The sequence below is a fragment of the Balaenoptera ricei genome, chromosome 11 (genome assembly GCF_028023285.1).
Source record: "Balaenoptera ricei isolate mBalRic1 chromosome 11, mBalRic1.hap2, whole genome shotgun sequence".
Lineage (NCBI taxonomy): Eukaryota > Metazoa > Chordata > Mammalia > Artiodactyla > Balaenopteridae > Balaenoptera > Balaenoptera ricei.
Genome location: NC_082649.1, coordinates 26,932,965 through 26,952,096, shown reverse-complemented (window position 1 = coordinate 26,952,096; position 19,132 = coordinate 26,932,965). Strand labels below are relative to the sequence as shown.

The following is a 19,132-nucleotide window of genomic DNA, read 5'->3' as shown; positions in this document are numbered from 1 at the left end:
GCTGAACCAGAAATAGGACACGTTTATCACTGGCCCATTATTTTAGTGTGGTTTAAAGCCAAAAATTAGGCTTTAAAGGTTTAACTACTGAGGAGAATACCGAGTCCCAGTTTCAATGACTGATTGAGAAAGGTGTTTAAGGCTTAATTGCCATAACATCAATTAGATTTCACCACAACTGAGATAATTTGATTGTTTGAATGACTGAAGGAACTGGATTAAAATGGTAGGTGCGATTACTTTGGCTGTGTTTCTGACTGAGTTGTTTCAGCTTACGAGAAACATATCCATTGCCTGGTGGAGTGCTTGGTCTGACAACAGAAAATATCCTCAAATTATTCCTCATTCTGGCTTGTGCACTTAGTGGCTGTTTTGTCATTCCATACCCTTGTCTGCTTCTTGAGGGTCAGAGTGACTTTGAGAGATCGCAGGACATTCAGAAGAGGTGGCATAGACGGTAGGGATACAGGGGAAGAAGGAGTGAGGTAGTCCTGGCACTCACTTTCCTTGGAAGATTCAAAGTTGGTTTGGGGTGTGTAGAAAATTTAGGATTGCATGATTCTGCCTCTTCCCAGGTAGCCAAGGTGCAGTACACCTTCCTTCCAATAGGTGTTCATGAACTACAGTGTTAGGGTTTTAGCGCCTCTGGCTTGAACTGAAACCACCTTGAGCCCCATTCCTAGCTCACCTAGCTTTAGCAGACGTGCTCTCTGTGATTTTCCTGAATTAAGGCAGACTTCCAGGAGGTGACACACACTTCTCTTCGAGTTTGATCCCAAGTGAATTTCCTGGGGATGTCCTAGAACTTCAGAGCTTCAAGTGAGGTGAAATGCACAAACACGACAGTGGTGGAGAGTGACAAGGCTTAAAATAAACGGATCTCATTTGAAGGGCACCAAGCAGAGCACTGGCTACGTGGGACCTCATATATAATGACTGTTTAGAAATAAAAAAGCAGCAGTACATTTTAATGGGTGCTAATTCTGGGTATCTTATTACCAGTTAAGCATTTATGGAAGAAGAGATGAAAAGGGGCAGAGAACAGGTCAAGTAACATTGTGCTTATTATGTGCCAGGCATTGCACTGACCTAAGCATCCTGTGATGCTTATTATTCCCACTTTATAGATGGGGAAACTGTTCTCCAAGCAGAGGGAGAATCAGGTTTATGTCCAAGGTCAAAGTCACACATTGGTTTTCAGACCTAGGTATATCTTACGCCTCACAACTTCCATTTATGTCAGAGTAAGGCAAAGAGAAGACACAAGAGGAGAAGGAAAATGATTACAGACACAAAATCAAGATTCATAGATAAACTGACTCTCTAGAAGTTAAATGTTTTCCAAGTGGTCTACCCATTATTTTCTAGGGTTGTGTATGAGAGCTGAGATCATGGGGAGATGGAGTGGGCTAGCCATCTGACAGACCCAGAACCACCTTATCAACATGGTTAAAATTCTATTATTAGGGATAATAATATGTGTGTGTGTGTGTGTTTAGGGCTGGAGGAGCTGGGAAACAGAGAAGAAGTATAAGGCAGAAGTTTTCTTTTAAATTGTAAGTACAATTTGAGAATAGTAGCGCAATTAAGCAAACACTGAGCATTAGTGTGAGTAATTTTTTAAACAGATGTAATTTTTTAGAGCACTTTTAGGTTCACAGCAAAATTGAGTGAAAGGTATATTGATTTCCCCTTATCCCCTGCACCCACACATGAATAGCCTTCCCCATTATCGACATCCCCCACCAGAGTAGTATATTTGTTACGACTGATGAATCTACATTGACACATCATTATCACTCAGAGTCCATAATTTACATTAGGGTACGCTCTTGGTGTGGTACATTCTACAGATTTGGACAAATATATAATGACATGTATTCATCATTTTGATATCATACAGAGTATTTTCATTGCCCTAAAAATCCTCTGTGTGTGCCTATTCATTCCTCCCTCTCGCCCCCCTAACCCCTGGCAACCACAGATTTTTTTGCTGTCTCCATAGTTTTGCCCTTTCCAGAATGTCACATATTTGAAATCATACAATATGTATGATTTCAGACTGATTTTTTTCACTTAGCAGTGTGCATTTAAGTTTCCTCTATGTCTTCTCATGGCTTAATACCTCATTTCTTTTTAGTACTAAATATTATTTTATAGTCTGGATGTTTATTTATCCATTAACCTACTGAAGGGCATCTTAGGTTCCTTCCAAGTTTTAGCAATGATGGATAAAGCTGCTGTGAACATCTGTGTATAGGTTTTGGTGTGGGCATAAATTTTCACATCCTTTTGGAAAATACCAAGGAGCACAATTGTTGTATAGTAAGAGTATGTTTAGATTTTGTAAGAAATTGTCATACTGTCTTCCAAAGTGGCTACACCATTTTACATTCCCACCGGCAATGAATGAAAGTTCTTGTTGTTCCATATCTTCGTCAGCATTTGGTGTTGTCAGTGTTCTTGATTTTGGACATTCTAATAGGTGTCCAGTGATATCTCACTGTTGTTTTAATTTGCGTTTCCCTGATGACATATGATGTGGCGCATCTATTCATATGCTTATTTACTACCTTTATATCTTTTTTGGTAAGGTGACTGTTAAAACCTTTGGTTCATTTTAAAATCAGGTTGTTTGTTTCTTATTGTTGAGTTTTAACATTTATTTGTATATTTTAGATGACATTCCTTTATCAGATGTACCTTTTGCAAATATTTTCTACTTGTCTTTCATTCTCTTGACCATATTTTTCACAAAGAAGATGTTTTTAATTTTAATGAAGTCCAGCTTATCAATTCCTTCTTTGATGGATTATCATTTTTATGTTGTATCTAAAAAGTCACCAACCCTATGGTCTGCTGGGTGTTTTCCTATGTTATCCTCTGGTAGTTTTATAGTTTTGCATTTTACATTTAGCATCTTTTTTTTTTTTTAAATCTTTGGGCACACCACACAGCATGTGGGATCTTAGTTCCTCAACCAGGGATCAAACCCATGTCCCCTGCACTGGAAACGTGGAGTCTTAACCACTGGACCACCAGGGAAGTCCCGCATTTTACATTTAGATCTGTGATCTGTTTTGCATTAATTTTTGTGAAGAGCATAAGGTTTGTGTCTAGGTTTATTTTCTGCATGTGGATGCCCAGTTGTTCTAGCATCATTTGTTGAAAAGACTATCTTTGCTCCATTGTATTTGCTTTGCTCCTTTGTAAAAGATCAGTTGACTATATTTATGTGGTTCTATTTCTGGGCTCTCTAGTTGTTCCACTGATCGATTTTTCTATTCTCTCACCAAAACCACACTGTCTTGATTATCGTGGCTGCATAGTAAGTCGGGTTGTGTCAGTCCTCCAACTTTGCTTTTCTTCATTATTGTGTTGTTTATTTTGGGTCTTTTGTCTCTCAGTATAAACTTAGAATCCAACTGTCAGTATCCTCAAAATAACTTACAAGGATTTTTATTAGGATTGCATTGAATCTGTAGATAAAGTTGGGAAGAACTGACATCTTGACAATATTAAGTCTACTGTCAATGAATATGCACTCTCTCTTCACTTATTTAGTTCTTCTTTGATATCTTTCATCAGAGTTTTGTAGTTTTCTTCACAGAGATCTTGTACATATTTCATTAGTTTTATACCTGAATATTTCGTATTTTGGAAGTGCTAATATAAATGGTATTAGGGTTTTAATTTCAAATTCTACTTGTTCATTGCTGGGGTATAGAAAAGCATTTGACTTTTGTATGTTATTTGTATACTGCAACCTTGCCCTAATTGCTTATTAGTTCAAGGAGTTTTTTGTTAATTCTTTTGGATTTTCTACATAGACATTCATGTCATCTGTGAACAAAGAGAGTTTTATTTCTTCCTTCACAATCTGTATACCTTTTATTTCTTTCTTTTGTCTTATTGCATTAGCTAGGACTTCTACTCTAATGTTGTAAAGGAGTGCTGTTAGGGGACATCTTTGCCTCGTACTTTATCTTAGCAGGAAAACTTTGAGTTTCTCAAAGTTTTATAATGTTAACTGTATGCTTTTTGTAGACAGTCTTTATCAAGATGAGGAAGTTGCCCTCTATCCCTCATTAGTGAGCATTTTCATCATAAATAGGTATTGGAGTTTGACAGATGCTTTTTCTGCATCTACTGATATGATTTAGTGTTTGTTCTTTTTTAGCCTGTTGATGTGATGGATTACATTTATTGATTTCTAAATCTTACATACCTGGGATGAATCCTATTTGATTCTGGTGTACAGTTCACTTCATACATTGTTGAATTCAATTTGCTAATATTTTGTTGAGAACTTTTACTTCTATGTTCATGAGAGATATTGTTTGTTGTTTTCTTTTTTTGAAATGTCCTTGTTTGGCTTTGGTATGAGGGTAATGTTGGCATAATAGAATGAGTTAGGAAGTATTCCCTCTGCTTCTGTCTTCTGAAAGAGATTGTGGAGAATTGGTATAATATCTTCCTTAAATATTTGATAGAATTCACTAGTAATCCCATCTGGGCCTGGTACTTTCTGTTTTTGGAAGGTTATTAATTATTGTCTAAATTTCTTTAGTAGATATAGGCCAGCCAATTCATATTGTCTAATTCTTCTTGTGTAAGTTTTGGCAAATTGTGTCTTTAAAGAAATTGGTCCATTTCCTCTAGGTTATCAAATTTGTGGGCATAAAGTTGTTCATAATATTCCTTGATTATCCTTTTAATGTCCACAGGGTCTATAATGATGTCCCCTTTATAATTTCTGATATTAGTCATTTGTGTCCTCTCTCTTGTTTTCTTAGTTAGCCTGGCTAGAGATTTATAGATTTTGTTTATCTTTTCAAAAAGATGACTTTTAGTTTTGCTGATTTTCTCTATTGATTTCCTGTTTTCAGTTTCATTGATTTCTGTTTTAACTTTTTATTACTCTTTTTTTTGTGCTTATTTTGGACTCAGTTTGCTCTTCTTTTTCTAGTTTCCTAAGGTGGAAGCTTAGGTGATTGATTTTAGATCTTTCTTCTTTTCTGATACTATATACATTCAGTGCTATCAATTTCCCTCTAAGCACTGCTTACAGTGCATCCACAAATTTTGTTAAGTTTGTTTTTTTATTTTTACTTAGTTCAAGATTTTTTTACTTTCCCTTGAGATTTCTTTGTTGAGTCATGTGTTATTTAGAAATGTGTTGTTTAATCCCCCAGTATTTTGGAATTTTGCAACTATCTTTCTGTTACTGATTTCTAGTTTAATTCCATTGTGCTTTGAAATCTGACATTGTATGATTTTTATTCTTTTAAATTTGTTAAGGTGTGTTTAATGGCCAAGAATGTGATCTGTTTTGATGAATGTTCCATGTGAGCTTGAAAAGAATATATATTCTTCTGTTGTTGGATAGAGCAGTCTAGAGATGTCCATTATATTAAGTTGATTGATGGTGTTGTTGAGCTGAACTATGTCCTTACTGATTTTCTACTTGCTGGATCTGTCCATTTCTGATAGAAGGTTTTGAAATCTCCAGCTGTGATAGTGGATTCAGCTATTTCTCCTTGCAGTTCTGTCAATTTTTGCCTCATGTTTTGACACTCTATTGTTAAAAACATACATATTAAGGATTGTTATGTCTTCTTGGAGAATTGACCCCTTTATCATTATATAATGCCCCCTCTTTATCCCTGATAGCCTTTCTGGCTCTAACATCTGCTCTGTCTGGAATTAATATAGCTACTCCTGCTTTCTTTTGATTAGTATTGGCATGCAATATCTTTCTCTATCCCTTTATTTTTAATCTATATGAGCCTTTATATTTAAGGTGGATTTCTTATAGATAGTATATAGTTGGGTAGTGTTTTTGATCCACTTTGACAATCTCTGACTTTTTATGGGTGCATTTAGATCATTGATATTCAAAGTGATTACTGATATTGTTGGATTACTATCTATAATACTTGTTACAATTTTTTATTTGTTGCTCTTGTTTTTTGTTCTTATTTTTGTCTTCCACTCTTTTTCTGCCTTTTGTGGCTTTAATTGAGCATTTTTATGATCCCATTTTCTCTCCTCTCTTAGCACATCAGTCATGCTTTTGAGACATTTTTTAGTGGTTGCCCTGGAGTTTGCAATATACATTTACAACGAATTCAAGTCTGCTTTCAAGTAACACTGTATTGCCTCATAGGTAGTATGAATAGTTTACAATAACAAAATAATCTTAATTCTTTCAACTTGTCTCTTTTAGCATTGTTGTCATTTATTTTGCTCATACATGAAAATATATAAGTACACACACATATACATATATATACATAAACATATCTAATTGAATACATTGTTGCTATTATTATTTTGAACAAACTATTATCTGTTAGATCAATTCAGAATAAGAATATTTAAAGTTTTCTTATTTTACCTTCATTTATTCCTTCTCCAATGCTTTTTCCTTTCTTTGCGTAGATCCAAGTTTCTCACCTGTCATTTTCTTTCTCTCTTAAGAACTTCTTTTAACATTTCTTACAAGGCAGGTCTACTGACAACCAATTCCCTCAAGTTTTGTTTGTCAGAGAAAGTCTTGATTTCTCCTTCACTTTTGAAGGATAATTTTGCAAGGTACAGAACTCTAGGTTAGTGTTTTTTTCTTTTACTACTAAATATTTCACTCCACTTTTTCTTTGCTTGCATGATTACTGAGAAGTCGGAAGTAATTCTTATCTTTGCTCCCCTAGAGTTAAGGTGTTTTTTTTTCCCCTCTGGCTTCTTTCAGGATTTTTTTCTTTATCTTTGACTTTTCTGTGGTTTGAAATGAAATGCTTAAGTGCAGTATCTTTTTGTTGTTGAAAACTTTTGTTTTTTCCATTTATCCTGATTAGTGTTCTCTGAGCTTCCTAGATCTGTCTGACATTAATTTGAGGGAAAATCTCAGACTTTATTTTTTCATTATTTCTTCTGTTTCTTTCTCTCTTTCTTATTTAGATATTCTCATTACACATATGTTACACCTTTTGTAGCTGTTCCACAGTTTTAATTTTGTTCTTTTTTTTTTTTTTCAGTTTCTTTTTCTCTTTGCTTTTCAGTTTTTGAGGTATCCTCAAGTTCCGAGATTCTTTCCTCAGCCATGTCCAGTCTACTAAGTCTGTCAAAGGCATTCTTCATTTCTGTTGCAGTGTTTTTGATCTCTAGACTTTTTTTTTTGGTTCTTTCTTGGCATTTGTATCTCTCTGCTTACATTGCTTATCGGTTCTTGCATGTTGTCTGCTTTGTCCATTAAAGTCCTTACTGTCTTATTCACAGTTGTTTTAAATTACTGGTCTGATGTTTCCTCTTCAAAATGTCTTTTTTGCCTTTTAGTATGTCTTGTAATTTTTTCTCGATTGCTGGATATGAGGTACTGAGTAAAAAAACTGCCGAAAATAGGCCTTTAGGAATGTGGTAGGAGGTGTGAGGGGAAGGCAAATATTCGATAGTCTTATGATTAGGTCTTGATCTTTAAGTGAACCTTTGCCTCTGGACTACGAACTTCACATGTACTTCTCAGATTTTTTTTCCTTTTGGGGTGGAACAGGATGGCTAGAGTAGGCTGGAATTTGATATTTCCTTTCTTCCATGTGGAAGGCTCAATGTGCTGGAGCTGGCTATTTCCCTTCCCCCAGGTCAGTTAGGCTCTGATAGAACCCCCAGCAGGTTAGGTTCTGGTTAAATAGTTTCTCCTGAGGGCAAACCTTGTTAAGAAAGACAGAATGTCCTTGTTCATTTCAAAATGGGTCTTTCCCCCTCTCCTTGCCAGAAGCACAAGTTGATTTTTCTTGGCTATTCACTGTGGAAACCTGGTAGAGCTTTAGGAAGTAAAACTCACAAAAGTCTGCCCTCTCACTCCAATAACTTGGTGCCTTGGAGTTTTTAACTCTCAGAGTGGCTTACACTGAACCTGTAGCAACTTGTCAATTATACTTCAGATTTTCCTATCCCTGCACTGGTTCCTGCAGAAATTTCTGCTCCTGTGGATTGTGATTCTCTGTATTCACCTGTCAGTTCTTCCAATTTTGGTGACAGTTGTTCTCCCTGTGACCTAGCTCTCTTGTGGATCTAAGAAAAGTTGTTAATATGTTCATTTTTTTTTCCAGCTTTTTGCTTGTTGTTATGATGGAATAGCAACTTCCAAGCTCCTTTCATGGTGGACCAGAAGCCAGAAGTCTCAGATTATATTTTCTGTGAATGCTTTTTATAAAGGTAGCAAACAACGTTTCAAAAACAAATGAAAAATGTTTTCTTCAGGGAAATTATTTTTGTATTTTTTATTTTTAAAAATATTTGTATTTGTTTTTAACTGAGTAATATAGTCGTGTAGTCTAAGAAGAAAAAATATAATCAAGTATGCATGGAGAAGGTTGTTCACATAAATGTTCTTGTCCCCACTGCTTCCTATAGATAATCACTTATGTTAGGTTCTTGTATATACTTCTAATATATAAAAGCAAATACAAAGATATATTCCCATGAATTCCTTTTTTACACAAAGGTAGCACACAATATATATTTTGTCTATACCTTGCTTTCCCCCTCCTAACAATATATCCTAGAGATTTGAATATCTTTCCATATTAATATAGCTTTCTTTGTCTTTTATACAGCTGCATAGTATTCCATTCTGTGGTGTGGTGTACTATAGTGTATTTAATTCGTTTACTATTGGTGGACACTTGGATTGTTGTTTACAATTCTGCAAACAAATAACCTTGTACAAATGTTATTTTGTATGTAAGCAAGTGTATCTGTAGCATATATGACTAAAACTTAGGTTGCTGTGGTGTATTTTTGATAGATATTGCCAAACTGTCCTCCACAGAAGCTATATTAATATAATGAACTCCACGGATAAACCCTAGTTTTCTGTTTATAAGTGTTAACCATATTATATGAGATAAGATGGCATGTTGGAAAGTGCAAAGGATTTCAAAGCAGGGAACTTCATTATCCATAATGAAAAGGAGTAGGATATAATAGTTACAAGTTTCCCTCCTACATAAGCTTTTAAAAATAATGAAAATTCATACTTCCTATCATTACCAACACTGTGTACTTTATGTTTTACATTAGCCTAATCCTGTGATCTTTTCTGATCACTGCAAAACCTCTCACCAGCTATTTCACCCAGAACAAGTTTCCTAAGAATAATAACTACTATTAGTCCCTTAAATGACATAAAGTGAAATGTAGATGCTCCCTAGAGTAGAATCCAGCTGCCAGGTGGTTTGAGCAGCTCACAGCATCACATTTCACTGCAGCTGTGGTGTGAGCTGGGAGTTGTATGGCATGGGTAGCAGCTGGACTAAGCTTCATCAGGTGAGTAGCCGTGCACCAGTGCTGCCAGCACTGTTCCAATGGGCAGGCATTGCCAGCCAGCCGTGAAGAGTCCTTCTGCCTTATATGCAAGCACTAAGGTGGGCTCTCCAGTAAGGGTGCTAAAAGGCATCTAGCTGACAACTGCAGGAGGAGGCTCGGTCGTATTAGAAGTAGTCTGAATCTTGCTGTGAGTTCTTACTTGAGTCTGGGGGAGTAGGCTCTAAGGTTTTAGAGAGAAGGCGGCAATAAAATCAGTATGGCTTGGCATTCTGAATTTTTTATTTTGCCATCTTATTGCAAAATCACAATCACAGTCAACTTCCAGGAGGCTAGTATTTGAAGCAGAATATATTTATTGTAGGCTATGCCATTATATAAGTATCCCAGTCTTTTTATTCTGGTTCTGGAAGTTTCAGCAAAAGAGAAGAAGAAAAGCTTTCTGTAGCTCATGGGAAAAGGGGGGAAAGGATGAAAGAATATACTATTTGTTGAATGCCTACCCTGCCAAACTGAACTGGCTGTTTTACATGTAAGCAGAGAAGAAAGCTAGGTTTTTGTTTTCCCATGAAACTTAGCAAAGGCTTTTTGATCTTAAGGTTCTGAGTAGCCTTTCTGACCCAGAAAATGAAGACCAAAATCAAACAGTGCATTAGGTGTATACATTATTATGCGACAGGGAGAGAACGTTTATTGAGGATCTGATCGCATTTTAGATGTTGTACAGAACACTGTGGTTGCAACAAAATTAATTGTCTCTGTGCAGATAAATCTGCCTAGAACACTGAAGCTATCACATCGCCATCTCTTCAAAGCCCCATACCTATATGGCTCCTTATCAGGAAAAAAAAAAAAACCTCACAGATAATAGTTCCCTAGGAGTAAATTTCTTGTCTTATTTTCCCTTTTCATCTCACAGATAAAAATTGTAATATGAAAAGATAATTCTTCCCAACTGTCAGAAACCATTAGAATTTCTACAGCCTGATGCTCTTTAAGGTAAACATGCTGTATGCATTTACTGCAATAAACTCATCAGATTTACATTTTGATTGTCGAACACTGTACAAATTGCACATAATTGCCTTCTCTACGGCTACACTCTTGCTATTTGAAACTTTTGAAAATCTTCCTCATCTGGAATTCAGTAAGCGATTAATCTTCCCATCAAATAAGGGGACAGGAAATTGTCTTTTGCATTTGTATCCTGTGAGGACACTACTAATTAGAAGCCATTTCCTGCTCTCTGACTGCTTTCTTGCAGCCCTCCCTGGAGGTCCAAGAGAGACCACGTGACAGCACGTGAGCTGAAGCCCTTGGTGGTCAGCAGTACTTGTCTACACGCCCTGTTTGAAGATAGTAGGAATCCAAATTATTTCCAGATCTGTGCTGTCTGTAGAGGAGGGTTCCTCAACCTTGACACTATTGATATTCAGGCCAGAAAATTCTTTGCTGTGGGGGCTTTCCTGGGCATTTTAGGGTGGTTAACAGTAGTCCTGCCCTCTGCCCACCGACGGCCAGTAGCAACCCCCCAAGTTTGACAACCAAATGTCTCCAGACGTTGCTGAAGGTCCCTGGGAGGCAGAATCACTCTGGTTGCAAATCACCGCTCCAGAGCAATTGGAATCACATTAAGTATCCGAGCAAGGCTGAGCTCACAGGCAATGTTCAAATACAACCATTTGGGTGAATTTCTTCCCTGTCTCCACACAAACATCAGGAAAAAAACGATTCAGGCGTTAGCTTCTCTTCCAAAAGTTCCTTCTGGGTTAGGTGGAATCAGAACAGGGGCTTGACATCTTCTATCCAATCTCCCTGCAGGTGGAGGAACGGTAGTTCTAGCTTTCATTCGTAAGTTTCCAGAGTCCACATCTTCTTTTCTTTCCAATATATGCAGTTGGTGGCCTAAAGATGGTAGGTGTAATTTCTAGGAATGGCAGTGAAATTTATGTTTGGGATCAGTAAGAATTCAAATTAATATATTCTTTAGCTTCCATCATCATACTTGAATGAGCTCAAAGAAAAACATATTTATATCTTTCAAATATGTGTTTGCAGTTGTGGATGGCAGATTGTTTGTAGTTGGAGGATAAGAGACAACTGGCCCCAATACTCAATAGTAGTAAGTTTCTTTACTCATGTGGTCCACTATGCATACACTTGACAGAGCAATTTTAACACTACAGGTGCTTATTTATTTACATATCTGCCTCCCACTTGTAGATGCCAGCTTCCACATGGTGGGAACCATGCCTGTTTTACCTGTGTGTCCTCATTATCTAGGACAGTCATGGAACATACTGGACCAACAGCACTAGACTATAAATTCCATGAGAGTGGAGTTATGTTTAGTTGTGTTGCTGCTGTTTTTCTCCGGGTCCTACACAGTGCCTGGCACATCACAGGCATTCAACACGTGTTTATGGAACAAATGCATGATTGGGAGCCACACTGGAAGACTGGTTGAATCCTGGCTGCACGGGTCAAAGAATTTTGGCTTCATAGTTCAAATGAATCCAAACTAACTCATTTTAACTTGTTTCAGCTAGGGTTTGAGGGAAAAGTACTTTTCTTCTTTTTAAATTTGCTTTCTTTATAGGCAACCGAAAAGAAAATTCAATGCTTACAAAAGCACCAACATATTCTGATAGACAAGTGCAAATTGGTGCAAACATAGTTTCTTCTGATGAATGAAGTTTCCTCTATCTGATGCAGCTGAAAGGAATGAACACATGTTTATGTTATTTTATTAGAGCCTCTTTCCCCCCACATTTTGTTTTTAAAGGCAGTTTAGCATAGTGATTAAGAGCGCCAATGCTAAAGTCTGACTGCCAGAGTTCATACCTGGTATGAATGTGTAACTTTCAAAAAATTGCTTAACCTTGCTGTACTTTAATTTTCGTATCTAATAGATAAGATAATTTTCTTATCTAATAGATAACCGAGTTTAAAAATACTACCCACTTCATAAAGTCAATAGGAGGATTAAATGAGTAAAAATGAATAAATGTGCGTAAAACTCCTAAATGGCATACTGTGTTAAACAGTACTTTTTTTGACATACATATTCAATCTGAAAAGTACTAACATACCAAAAAGTACTAACATACACACACGCATACACCTATATATAAATACATATATATCTATACCCTGATCCTTTTTTATTTACATACGTTAGTATACATTAATATATATTATATATATATACACACACATACATACACACCTTGGTTATATATCCTTATCCTGATACATTTATATATATTATATGTAATGTAATATATATATTTTCCAGGTGGAGGAATTAGATAAATTCCTGTTTCTCCAACTTTAAAAGTATGTGAACAATTGATAAAAAGCAAAACTCTATAGAAAATCCTAGAGAAAGAATATCCAAGTTGTCAGCTTTGAAAGCATGAAAGCCTCACGCCATTGCAGAGACATAGCTGGCCTCGTGGCTTTAGCAAAAATGAAATGCTAATGAAGAACGCAAAGGGAACAGCTTTAGGGGAAACAAAGGAATAATGTAGCAGAAATTGCAGACTCGGGGCCTTCCATTTTGTAAATATTTGGGTTGGTGGAAATTTGTTAATTGAGGCAATTGATTTTCACTTGAAAATGGTAGCAATATCTAATTCATTAAAGCCTGAAATAACATCCTTTGGGCCAAATGGGGTTATTTCATTCTTAACCTCTTAGTGATATATTAACCATAGGAAAGCATTTGGACGCATATCTTAAAAAGTGCCACATTAACAGGAATTCACGCTGGAAAAAAAATTAAAAGAACCCAAATCTGCAACCGCACTTGCTCTAAAAGGGGAGAAAGCCCCCATGTCCTCCTCCTAGGCAGTATTTTAAGGTCTGTCTGTGTTTAATATTGCCGAGCCTACTTGAGTGATAAATGTAACTATATAAAAATTACTTATTACAAGCTGTCATGTTGCCTCACTCACATCGGCTGGGCTTCAGGCGTTGTACATAAAACTTGAATCTCTACCTTGACAGCGTCAGCTGCACTGGCTTTAAAGTAAAATGCTTTCAGTCATGAATACAAAACATAATTTACCTTTCCATAATACTTCAGTTTGAAACAAGTTGGAGAGCTCGTGTTACCATCAGACCAGTACCTGTGCCGCGTGGAGAACCAGCAAATTCCAAACTGTCACCTGAAAATCACTGCTGCTCCCCTGTCGTTCCTTGGAAGCAAACTTAAGCTGCTAAATTGTGGGGCCTCTAATTTTTAAAGTCGTATTTATGTGTAATTCCTTTTTGCAACTCCGCAGTGACAACATGTTGTCAAGACGGATTAGCTCGTTTTCTAAATTGGTATTTGTATTGGAATTCCTGGCTGAATGGATTTCTCTCCTCTAGAAGCTCCCAGACTCCTAGCAACTGTTTGTTGGAGAGGTCAGGAAGCATGAACTGATACACACCCACTCCTTGAAATCGAAGCCCGTACTCATCTGCAAACGATGAGCTCTCTGAAGCCAGTAAACACGTTTCAAACCAGTGGCTCAGCCCAGCGAGTGAGGGCCCAGCGGCCTTGGACTCCTGGGTTAGTTCCCAATCTCTGCTTAATCGAGCCGCTGACTACAACCTGCGGACGTCAGCCGGATGGAAATCAAATGTGAAGGTTCCAAGGAGCCTCTCCGCAGCACGGCTGATTCGTTGTGACTGTTTTCATGGTTGGTCGTGATGCAGGCAGTATGTGAGGCTGTGTCCGCGGGGACGTCTGCCCACCAGCCTCCCCGCCCCGTCGGCGGCCAGGCCCCCACCAGACCGCGGTGGCGTTGGAGCTGTAGACGCCTCGCGTTAGCCCAATTCCTTTTGACAATGTTCACATTCAGTTAGGGCCCAAAGTGCTTGTACTTGTCAGTTGGGATAAATGATAAAGAAAATACTCCCCCCCCGTGGAAAGCGAAACGGAATGGCCACTGGAAGGACTTTTCTTGCCTGCTTCTCCTTGCTCCACACCTAAGCACCCATCCTAAGGAAACAGCTCCTGCGTTTGCAACTTCTCCTTCGCTTTGGCAGGTAATGAAGGCTGGAGAAAAGACAGCCAACCTGCAGGGGCATTCAGTATCATGAGGTGTTCTCTTTTTGAAATTTTAGGACAAGTGAAACATTCTGAAGGAAAACAAGCAGGGCAGGGAAAGTCTTGCTGCTCAGACAACTCCCCCTGAGATGCTGGGTGTGGATTTCATAGTTTGCCTGTTTGTCTACACAGCACCTTTTGCTGAGGAGCTTGAAGCAGCATCCAAACACTACTTTTCGTCTTTGTAAAAGCCCCATCGGTGCACATGGTAACCTTTTAACAGCAGCTTGAAGGTTTTCCACCCTGGAGCCCCAGACCTCTCCTGTCTAGCTCTTTCCTGAGGCACAATCTCCTCCCTCCCCTGCAGCGGGACTTGTCTTAGGCAAAGGTACCCCATCCTGACTTCCCAGCTTCCCGGTGCTGCCATTACACCTAGTGTACCAGCCACCCACCTCCTCCTCCTTCAGTGCCACCTTCTCTGATTGATGGAAACAAGTTTTTCTTTATCATATGAGGTAATGACGGCACCGAGAGTAAATCCCAAGTTAAAGAGGTAGAGCCCCTTCCCTCTCAGGTGTGCCTCTTGTTCCATGTGCTTCCTCAGCCATAAGACGCCTGCAATGGACACCTGTAATAAAACATCATGTCATACCCCTGTTTCAACATTTGTTGATTGATACGAATGTTGCCAGTGGACTCTTTCTCCTGCTACATTGTCTCTTTTCTGTACATAAATATAGTTTCACTTGGACAGTATGTTCTTTTCAATGTATAAGACCTTTGGAGAGTGTCCATTTGAACTTAGAAGCATATAAGCTGTTGTTGGGTCTAGGTAATTTGTTTTATGTGAGGTCTTGAATGAGTCCTAATTGGATATGAATGTCTGCTAAATAATGTTTGCTTGTTTTCAGATATTAATTTATTTTTAAACTATCTAAAGATTGAATGGATTCTTACTGGGTTCTGGAATAAAACTTTAGTATGAGATAGTTGTCTTAGATCAGTTGTCAGATCTGCATTTCTTTTGTCCCACTGATGCCACTGAAATCACATTTATTCATTTGCACCTTTATAAGTGTTCTATTAATTTCTTCTAAATTTATAGTAGCATTGCAGTAATGCTGTAGAGCATTGTTTCACAGATCACTTCTGATTACCCCTGTTCATAAACATGCCTCTGCACCAGGTAAGCTGATTATTCCAAGTAGAAATTAAATCCTTTCCATACACTTAAATCACTGTCACATGTAGAGATATATCAGAGCATATAGCTCTATGGAATGCAAATAGGGTCAGCTGGAATGTAGGGAGGGAGTACCTATTCATTAAATAAGAATTAATTCAGAATCCACTATGGGTTTTAATAACTCTTACCAGGTGCCAAGGAGGATAAAAGATGGTAGATGCTGGTAAGATAAGCATGTATTATTTACTGCCAAATTGAACAATATGTTAATAAGTACTGTAGAAGCTCAGAGAAGTGAGAGATTAATGGCTCCATAAAAAGGTAAAATGTGAGTACAATTTGGAAAAGCAGAGTGGAAGGGAGAAGGGGGTGCAGCAGTTACAGTGTTTGCTGTTGAAACTGAATACAGTATGTTTGGAAGACCCCAAGGAGATCAGCTTGATCGGAGTAAGAAACTTGGGCTGGGACATATGGGAGATAGAGTTGTTCAAATGGGTTTAGAAGAAATATGACTGTAGAGGAGATGCTGAGGAGGTTGTATTTATCCTGAAAACCACAGTGAACCAAAGATTCACTTGCCCTGATGAAAGTGTGTGTGTGTGTGTGTGTGTGTGTGTGTAGTGGGGGGAGGTTAATACTTGTTGAGTGCTAACATGTGCTAAGTATAGTTCTAAGTGTTCTAAGTATATTTTGTCATTAAGCCTCATAACGATGAGGATGAAATGGCTATAGTTATTCCAGTTTTCCTATGAACGCTAAGACTGAGAGAAAACATATTCCTGCCCTAAGGCTGTTCAGCAAGTCATAGAAACAGAAGCTGGATCTTGAACTACTTGGCACCTATACTACAGTCTCTAGGGTCTCTGGGGGCATCCTTTGACTCATCATTTAAATACTATGGCTCACTAGTTTGTAGAACACGCCAGGTAGAACATACTGGGCAGACATTTGATTTAACACATGGCCTAGAAGTGCCACTTAGCAACTGCTTGCCAATTATAATGTTACTGGAGCTGGTCAAAGTGATAGACCAGGAAAAGGAGCACAGTTCTTTAGTTCCAAATAGTGTTTCATTTAGACTCTCTCATCTCTTGACTTCAAACACTTCTGAAACTTTTCAACGCTTCATTATTACTTTCTAGTAATTATGACACATTCAGGACAGACAGACTGATGCTAAAATATTGTTGCACAGATAACTTTCTTTAAATCATTATTGGGCACCATGGCAGCCTGGAGAATGTGCCTGGTAGACCTCTTGTTAAGAGCGAAGGAATTGACCAAGGGCCCCAGATGCTGAGTTTTGAAATCCAGAGCTATGTTTGCCCTGAGGCCACACTGCCCAGTGGGCTGCTCCTGCAAAGTCAGGATACAAGGGTTCCTGGAGGACACTGGACGTCTTTGACAGCCGACTTTGCCTGAAGTACGTGCCCAGGCTTTTGCCCCACCTTTCTGAAACTGCAGGGCCACCCATGTCACTTCCACTCAAGGGTCTCTCACTCTCCTTCCCTCACCGTCTGGTGGCTCTCCTGACCTTTTCGGACGCTCTCCCTATTTCTTTTCACACAAGCATTTCCCGTAATAAAATTCTTACACATTTAATCTCATTCTGAAGTCTGCTTCTTAAAAAGCCCAGGCTAACAGAGATGTTAATACAACCATTCATTTTCTCAAACATCTAAAATGTGGGAAGTAACATAAAATAAATGTAAGAGCTATATAAGACATTGATAAATGGATTAGAATGAAGTTCACACAAGAATATTTTAAGAGTGATTTTAGATTTTTTTCTTGGTTTTCACATGACTTTTATTTTTGAAAAAAAATTATGTACAACTGTAAAAATATTTTGAAAAGAAAATGTCTATGATCTCATAACCATAAAATTTATTCTCATTTTTGCATATAACTTATTAGCCCTTGACTCCATGTATGTGTTTTTTATGTAATTGGCTAAAATATGCATACCATTTTGTTGTCTGCTCTTTTATGTAATAAACATTTCCCCTGTGTCTACATAGTTTTTTTTTTTTTTTTTAATGTTTTTTGTTTTTTTAAATTAATTAATTAATTTTTATTTTTGGCTGTGTTGGGTCTTCGTCCCTGTACGAGGGTTCTCCAGTTGCGGCAAGCGGGGGCCACTCTTCATCGCGGTGCACGGGCCTCTCACTATCGCGGCCTCTCCCGTTGCGGAGCACAGGCTCCAGACGCGCAGGCTCAGCAGTTGTGGCTCACGGGCTTAGTCGCTCCGCGGCATGTGGGATCCTCCCACACCAGGGCTCGAACCCGTGTGCCCCGCATTGGCAGGCAGAGTCTCAACCACTGCACCACCAGGGAAGCCCTACATAGTTTTAATATATGTTTATTGACTGTGTGATAACACAGTAGTTCCAAATTTCAAGTTTGTTATATTATTCTCCTATGGTGAACTTTTACATTGTTTCCACCCTTTTTTCCCCTATTATAAATATTCTGCTCTGATCTTTCTTAAAACATTTTGGCTATGTTAAAATATTTTCTGAGCATAAATTCCAAAGCTAGCATTTACAGGGCCAAAGGAAATGATAATCTTTATGTCCCTTGCTATACTTGGCTATTTTGCTTTTCCAAAAAGGTAGCACCCACATAAAATGAGAATTCCAAATTCAGCTTCATCCATCAGCACTTGAGCCTTGGGTATTACATAATGTTTTTCTCCTCTGTTAAGAAAAAAAAAAAAAAATTGCAGTATACCTTCTTTAATTTGTGCTTATTTAATTATTAACAAAGGTAAACTTTCCAATTGATATATAGTCCAGAGTAAAAAGAAAAAATTAATTTAATTAAGATAAAAGCATTTACAGTAGATTTGAATATTGTTATCCAAGCAGGAATAAATATATATATTTTCATTATAGGAATACTCGCTTTGTGTTTTTAAAGGAGCGTTCCTTCCTTTGAGTATCAAACAGCTGTTCTTTTTTAGTTCCATAATACCAGGACAAAACTGCAGCCACATTTTACACTAGCAGGTAGAACCCATGCACACTGTAGATAACATTATTTAACGTCATTTATTTAACATCTTTTTACTCCAGGAAAGCAATAACAGAAATCGGAAAACCTCATACAGGTTATATAACAGAATCTCATCCTCCCTCATGCATATTCACATTTCCAGGATCAAATAAGAACATGTACTCAGACCAGCCCCCTCTGAAGGAAAGGCAGGCAAGACTGAAATTCCACGTGGGCACCAGAGTCTCATTTCACTCCTGCACATGGTGCCTTCTTCCAGAGAGCTGTCAGTTCATTTGCTTGAGGAGCTGGAGGGTAATTCCACCTTTTTTGTTTGTTTGTTTGTTTGTTAGGGGTGGGTAAGCACTGAAGGAGAATTAAGAAAGGGACAGTTTTGGCCTATTCATTTTGAAAATTCTACCAGGGATCTTCCTGGGATTTTTTCTTAAAGTAGTCCCACTGCTGGTACTACTTCTAAAATAAGTTTTCCAAAACCGCCCATTTTATAAATGAAGCAACTGCAATGTGAAATATGTCTTCCTCAAATCATATAACCATTGAAATAATTATGTAGTCACTCAAAT

At 37.9% G+C, this 19,132-nt stretch overlaps 1 long non-coding RNA gene across 4 annotated transcripts in view; it reads left to right on the top strand.

Annotated features, from left to right (window-relative positions):
- The window catches only part of LOC132374621 (uncharacterized), a 530,077-nt gene that overhangs the window by 154,596 nt on the left and 356,349 nt on the right, over window positions 1-19,132 (top strand). For 3 of the 4 annotated variants that reach the window (XR_009505699.1, XR_009505697.1, XR_009505700.1), the window contains exon 4: window positions 18,712-18,863. The exons of the other annotated variant lie outside the window; for it this stretch is intronic. This is a non-coding gene — a long non-coding RNA (uncharacterized LOC132374621). The remainder of the gene's footprint in view (window positions 1-18,711; window positions 18,864-19,132) is intronic. 4 annotated transcript variants of the gene reach the window in all.